This window comes from Poecilia latipinna, unplaced genomic scaffold, assembly GCF_001443285.1.
Source record: "Poecilia latipinna isolate Pla-1442-1.1 unplaced genomic scaffold, P_latipinna-1.0 Scaffold4124, whole genome shotgun sequence".
Classification (NCBI taxonomy): domain Eukaryota; kingdom Metazoa; phylum Chordata; class Actinopteri; order Cyprinodontiformes; family Poeciliidae; genus Poecilia; species Poecilia latipinna.
Window position 1 is genome coordinate 11,738 of NW_015116740.1, and position 7,036 is coordinate 18,773.

At 39.7% G+C, this 7,036-nt stretch overlaps 1 long non-coding RNA gene across 3 annotated transcripts in view; it reads right to left on the reverse strand.

Moving 5' to 3' along the window:
* LOC106942223 (uncharacterized) overlaps positions 1-7,027 on the reverse strand; it is a 13,134-nt gene extending 6,107 nt beyond the window's left edge. The window contains exons 1-5 of one of the 3 annotated variants that reach the window (XR_001423577.1): positions 6,872-7,027; positions 6,485-6,520; positions 5,732-6,320; positions 5,497-5,648; positions 419-480 (exon numbers count right to left, since the gene is read on the reverse strand). This is a non-coding gene — a long non-coding RNA (uncharacterized LOC106942223). Of the gene's footprint in view, positions 1-418; positions 481-5,468; positions 5,649-5,731; positions 6,321-6,484; positions 6,521-6,871 lie in introns of those variants that run through there. The other 2 variants (XR_001423576.1, XR_001423578.1) reach the window with 2 other exon arrangements.
* Positions 7,028-7,036: the final 9 nt, after the last annotated feature.

Genomic DNA, 7,036 nt, shown 5'->3' on the forward strand with positions numbered 1-7,036 from the left:
TTGCTTGTTACCTACAGAAGCAATTCAATTAAGTTGGTTCAACTTTTTTCTTTTTAGAGTGCAGCAGTATTATGGTCCTCACTTTATTATCGAGATCATTTTAATTTATCGTGTGATTGACTGATTTATTATTTATCGCAACAGGTCTACTTATTATTTTACATGTGCAGTTATTTAGGGTGCCAATATGTTTTTGCATCAACCCATCAGAAACAATGAGAATATAAATCTGACTTATTAGATTGAGAAAGAAAAAATGTAGGAATTAATATTTGCTGAAGAAAATAGAATCAGTTTTAATGATTAAACATGTTGATTCAGAGCAGAACTGAGTTCATCTGGTCACAATGAATCATTTTATCACAGAATGAAAAACAAGAAGCAGGAAACAGACTTTATATTAAATGTAGAAAGTTTTACCTGATTCTCTGATGGTTTTCTGTCGATAACGAACATTATTTATCTTCACGGGGTCAACAGCTGTAAAATGAAACAAACTGTCGTTAACATGGTTCATTATATTTAAATGTTTTATTTAGCAGATGAACAGCAGAAAGTCTGCAGGTTTTGAACAATGAGTCACTAAAGACGTCATGGAAATTCATCTGAAACTAAGAATCAGACCACAAACGTCTTGACCGTTTAGAGACGAAACTTTTCACCAAAAAGGAGAAACAACAAGAAACCAGTAAGACCACAGAGAGGCCGACCAGTCTGAACCAACCAGTCTGAGCTTCTGGAGGAACAAGATGGTTTCACTTCTCACTGCAGATCAGATATGAGATGGTGGAGAAAATAACTTTAAAGCTTTAGTTGTTCTGCAGGTGAAGGCACTGCTACATGTTTATGAATTATTAATTATTGGTTTTTATTCTTTCAGGTCAACATTATAATCCAGTGAATCTGTGCAGCACAGAGTCGCCAACCTTTACCACTCAGAGCCATTTGGACCCGTTTCACACAGTAGAGAAAACACTGAGCCACAAAACCTTTTTCTGCCTTTATGTCATTTATGAACAAATTATAATGTGTTACATTTATGAAAACGATGAACGACTGCAGAGAAAATAAAATAACATTTCTGCATGAAACAAAACATTTTAACTCCAAAGAAAGACGTTGAGTTGAAGGTTAAGGAAAATACTGGACATTTATCTGAGTAGTAATGAAACTTAATCCACGGCCTTCAAACCAACCAGGCCGTCCTCCGTCTCTCTGTGCCGTCATCCTTCTAGTGGCGCCGTGCAGTCAGCTGTCAACCTGAAACATAAAAGGTCTATTTCACTGAACATTTGAAAAATATTAATATATGCCAAATAAAAGGCAGTTAAAACATTTATCATACTTGGTGGATGTGATTCTGGTCCTCAGCGCAGCGTCTGCACGTTGGGGATGTTTGTCACCTTCATCTTCACACAGGATGGTAACCTGCCGTCTGTGAGGCGTGTTTGATTTAATAAAGTTCATGGTGGAGAACAGCTGCTCACACATATGGACCCAAAGATCCACTGGACTCCAAGTGCATCTTTCTTCCTGTCCACATAAATGTCAGGATATCATCCAAGTTTCAAACACAGGTTTGTCTGGTTTGAGGAGGTTTTCAACATCACACCATCTATGATCCTGAGTAAGAACGGCCTCCTGACGGGAAACATCTTCAAGGTTTGCCGTCAAGCGCTGAACTTGGACACCACATGTGTTGGTCAGCCGGTTCCATCTCAGATCAGGTGGATCACACCTGGAAATGCCGTCATATTGGACAGGGATGGATCGAGGCTCAGGGACGGAGGGAAGAAGGATAATGTGGATTTTCCTCTCTGAACTGAATCGTTTCCCAAACGATGTTTGCTTTGCGATGACGGCAGAATGTAAATACTCCAAATTCATCATGTGAGCTTCTTTAAACTCTCAAACTGGGAAAGTGTGACAGTGAACCTTTCTGTAAATCCTTGTCAACCTGCGCTCGAATGCCCAGACCTCCTCCGACATGCAGGCTGAGTGTCCTTCACCCTGAAGCGTGTTCAGGTGTTCAGGTGGCTCATATAAGACGTGCAGCTTTTCCAGCCACTCTGGCTGCTCCAGCTCAGGAAACTTTGCTGCCCAGAAGGTTTCCACTTCTTCCAGACTCTCGGCGAAGCGTTTCAGCTCCTCGCCTCTGCACAGCCACCGGACCTGGTTGTTCAGCAGCAGATCAGAATACGTGCTTTCCAGCTCATCCAGTAACGAACTGAACCGACGGGGATTTAAACCTTTCGCCATTATTTTATCGACAATCTGAATGACAACATTCATAACATCCAGAGGAAACGCTGGAGCACACAGAGCCTGTTGGTGCAGGATGCAGTGAGAAGTCAGCAGCTTTCTGCCCAGAGACTTCTGCAGTAAAGCCACTAAGCCTCTGTTCCTCCTGTCACTCGGTGCCCCGTCTGCAGCCACAGGTGGGTTTATTCCTTTGGCTCTTAAACAAACCGAGACTTCCTCTGACGGCCTCCCCCTTGTCTGGCCTCTGGTGGCATCAGCTCAACCACGTCTTCCTGAGGCCCAGCAGAGTTCACATAGCGGCAGAACAGCGCTGTTGGTTCAGTATCACCTTTGTCTTCATTCATCACAGGCCACAGCTGAACTGATGTCTTCCACCATTTTTATGGTTCTGTCTGTCACACTCTTGCAGAGAGGGGCATGTCCCGGCTTTTCTGCACAATTTCACTCTTGTTTTTAAAGTCCATGAATAGATGTTCTGAAATCTTAATGAAGGACTCTCAGATATTCTCCATCTGTGAACGGCTTCCCCTGCCTGACTACTTCCTGAGCAGCAATAAAACTTTGCTGACTTCATCCATCTTGAGGTGGTTTTTGCTCAGATCAGCATTCTGCATCACTTCTGAAACAGCTTTTTTCTCTCGTCTCCATCCGGATAGTTTTGAGCAAAGACTGCATGTTTATGGAGGAAATGTCTTGAGACGTTTGACTTTTTGTTGTTAGTTTATCATTACATTTTAAGCACACCGTTCTCATCAGCAGGGAAAGCAAATGAATCTGCCCACTTAGCATTGAACGTCCTGTTTTCTTCAGATATTTCTCTTTTCCTCCATAGTTGGCCTATCTGGGGTCAAAGTTCAAGGAACCTCACACTGGCAGGTGTCGTTGGAAGTCATGACTGTGGTGATCTGTGTTTTCAGTGCATTTATTCTTGAGGTTTTCTGTGTTTAGTCCTGTTCCTGTCCTGTCTTCCCTGTTGGTTGATCCCAGCCGTGTCTCGTTTCTGTGACGTATTTAATCCCACCTGGTGTCTCTGCTCTTCCTCAGATCCTCGTCATGGTACGTCTATCGTTCACGTCTATCGTTCACGTCTATCGTTCACGTCTATCGTTCACGTCTATCGTTCACGTCTATCGTTCACGTCTATCGTTCATCGTGTTTTCTGCCGTCTGCCAGATTCCTGTGTTCCTGAGTCGTCTACATTAAACCACGCTGCTATTATGTCAACCTGGGCCTACCGGTGTCTTCCTCACTTCCACTATCCACAAATCATGACAGTGACGTTTATTTAAGAGCGACAAAAACATTTTAACACATTTTATCTATAAAACGTGTTAAAATATTTTTGTCACTGATTTTGATGTTACAAGATCTCCTTAATTTTCATAATTACATTTTGAAAATGAATGAACTAAAATAATATACATTTTAATTAAATACTCATCAGAGGGTTAAAGAGCTCCTGGTATAGAACATTTCAGCAACAAAGCAGTTCAGAGTCCTTATTTTACTCTCATTATTCCTGTGTAACAATGACACTGTAACCACTGCTGCAGTGTTAAATCAACACTTTTGAAAGAGTCAAAATTCTTTCAACCATTAGTGTTAAAAACTACATTTCTGTGGTATCATATCAACACCAGGAGAGTTTTTAAAATTCACTAAATTAGCATGAAAATCACAGATTGAACACCATGACAGAGTAAAATGTCAACACTGACGGTGTTACTATTTACTTTCCTATAGTGTTAGACTTAGAAAATGAACGCTCCTAAATATAAATACAAATGAACTTATCCTAAAATAACCTCTACTGGTTACAGTTTGCATCCATCAGAACGACGTTTCACAGGAAAAGATCACAGAACTCAACTCACGTTTTTAACATTTCCACAATGTTTTTCACATGAACTAAACAATTCAGACACAACATGACTGACTCTGTACCATCAGAGATATTAAAGTACTTTAAGTCAAAAGATCTAAAAACTGAAACTATGTGAACCAATTATAAATGATCAACATTAAAAATTAATTTTGATAAAATTTTTAATGTTGAATTTGATTAATATCAAAATCCTGAAAAAGTTCCTCAAATGTTTCCTCAGCATCTGATACCAGAAAATAAAAACCATCTCTCAAATATACAAACTAAACATAATTATAAACAGGAAGCTCAGTGACTCCGACCTGCTCTACCTTCTTGCTAACACACAACGTTTAATTAAACAGCCACAGAACTGATCAGAGCCAATGAAGCTTTCAGAATTTAAAATAAATACGTTTAAAAATTCACTAAGGTTTCAGTCTATCCACCAAAAGCTAAAAGAAAACCCAAATATTGGTAAATTTCAGCAACAATAACTATAAAAGACTTAAAAAACGATACTAAAAGGTTTTCTCCTTACATTCTCTCTCCATCCTCCTGATCCAAGCGAGTAAAAATAAAATCATTGAGATTCTTCCAGAAGCAAATTTGGTCAAGAACCCGAATGTTCAAGAATAAAAAGCTTCAACTCTGACATTTATCACCCATAATGTTACAGTTCACATGGTATGGAGTTATTATGGCGAAAACACCAAAGTCTCAACACTCTGATATAATATTTAAATTTTAACCAGTAAATTTGCTGAGTTGATTAAACTTGATTGGTTGAAAAGAACTGAAACTCTGAGTTCCTTTAAATGTAGATTAAAAACCCAGCTGGTTAGAGCTGCTGTTGAAACAAAGTTAATGAAACATTGATCAGATTATTTGTTGAATATTTAATGATCATTTTGATTGACAAAATGTAATGATTATTGTTTCATAATTGGTGACATTGTTATGTTTTTATCACATGAAGCTCTTTGGACGGCCTTGTTGCTGAAATGCTGTTTAATGAACTGAACCTGACTTAGAAGGACCTTTGTGAGTGGAAACATCTTACAGAACAAAATCAATTTAAACTTATGAACAGGAACGACTGCAGAGTTTATCAGTCAGTGATCAGAAAAACCTCAAACTGCAGAGCAGAGAGAAAGAAATGTACCAACATTTACCAGAAGAAACATCAGCTAAAGGTCAACAGAGTAAATGTTTCTGATTTGGTCAAATAATTATTGAATAATAAAACACATATTTTAGAAAACACTAACATAGCCGACCAGTGTGTCAATATTTGGTTCATTAAACCAACAGAGGATTAATAATTAAAGTGTCGTCTCACCATATTTTCTCTGAAAATATCGTCTCACCAGTAGAACCAGAGTCGGCAGCAAAACCACAGCGATTCCGCATCTTAGAGCCAGAATCAGATACAAACGGGAGGAAGATGAAGATGATGATGATGGAGGAGAGGATGGAGAACCAGAAGTGGTTGGAGGATCAGAAATGGTTGTTGGTTTCTCTAAAATAAAGTTTTATTTCTTAAATAATTGCCCAACAATTTTTTTTGAAAACCAAAGTTAATCAATATTTTCATCCTCTGACCTTCCACAGAGATCCTGCTGGATGGAGACTCTCCCTGACCGCTGATGCTGCACTTATAGAGGCCTTCATCAGAGCTGGAGACATGGAGGAGGGTCATGTGACCTGAAGACTCATTGCCAATGAAGACACCATCTTTATAGAAAGCAGCTGGGAGGTTGTGGGCTGGACTCTTTGCTCTGCAGCTCAGAGTGACGTCATCTCCCTCCATCACAGGGAGGACAGGACTCTGCAGGATCACTGATCCACCTCAACACAGAGACAAACTACAGCATTTCATCCATTTCCACACAGCAACACTAACTCCACAGTCTGATCTTACCAGAGACAGAGAGCTGGATGCTGCTGCTGGAGGATCCAGACATGGACTCACACCAGTACAGGCCAGAGTCTGATGGGAACAAGGTGATGCTACAGGTAGGACCAACTGATTTCCCCCATCCATCTCCACATCGCTTCCTGGTTCCTCTGGTTGTGTTTCTCCTCACAGTTCCTCCATCAGAGCTGTTTTCATCCTCACAGATCAGAGTCACAGATTCTCCTTCAAAGAACTGAGATCTGCTGGGACTCACAGTCAGAGCAGCTGGAGAGACTGAAGAGATTCAATGATCATGATTTCAGTTGTTAATAATAATTAGCATCATATTCAATAATTACCCAAATCACATTTTTAAATTAAATTCTTCAATGTGATGTTTAATCCAAAGAACATCTTTGAATATTTAAAACCATTTTAATGTAACAAAGTTCACCAACCTGGATGTGTTGAGCAGCTCAGCAAGAAGATCAGAACTAGAGAATAAATAAAATACATATTTATCATAAACTAAACCTGGATACATTGAATACAATGGGCTTTGAAACTGTGTAAATCAGCCAGATTTTATTTTATTACCTCTGCTTTTATATTAAGATGCTGTTATTTATAAAGGAAAAATCAAAAGTTTGATCATTTTTTTCATACAGCGCTGATTCACAACAATCACCTCCTGTCACTTTATTAGACTGATCACTTTCATAAACAGACTCATCCAGCCCCCCAGTAATTCTATCATTAAATCCGTCCAGTAAAATGTCTCCAGTGTCTCTCAGACATAGAGAAATGCTGATCCAGCAGAAAGAGACTAAAACTTGTCTACTTACAGATCAGACAGTGAGATGTTCCTTCCATTGTTCTTCTCAGTGATCTGACCTGACGATGTTTCACTGAAGCTGAGAACGGCTGGCTGAGCCGCCTACTTCCTGCTGCTGGTCCGTCTGCTGCAGAGAGGGGGCAGAGAGAGGAGGGGCAGAGAGAGGAGGGGCAGC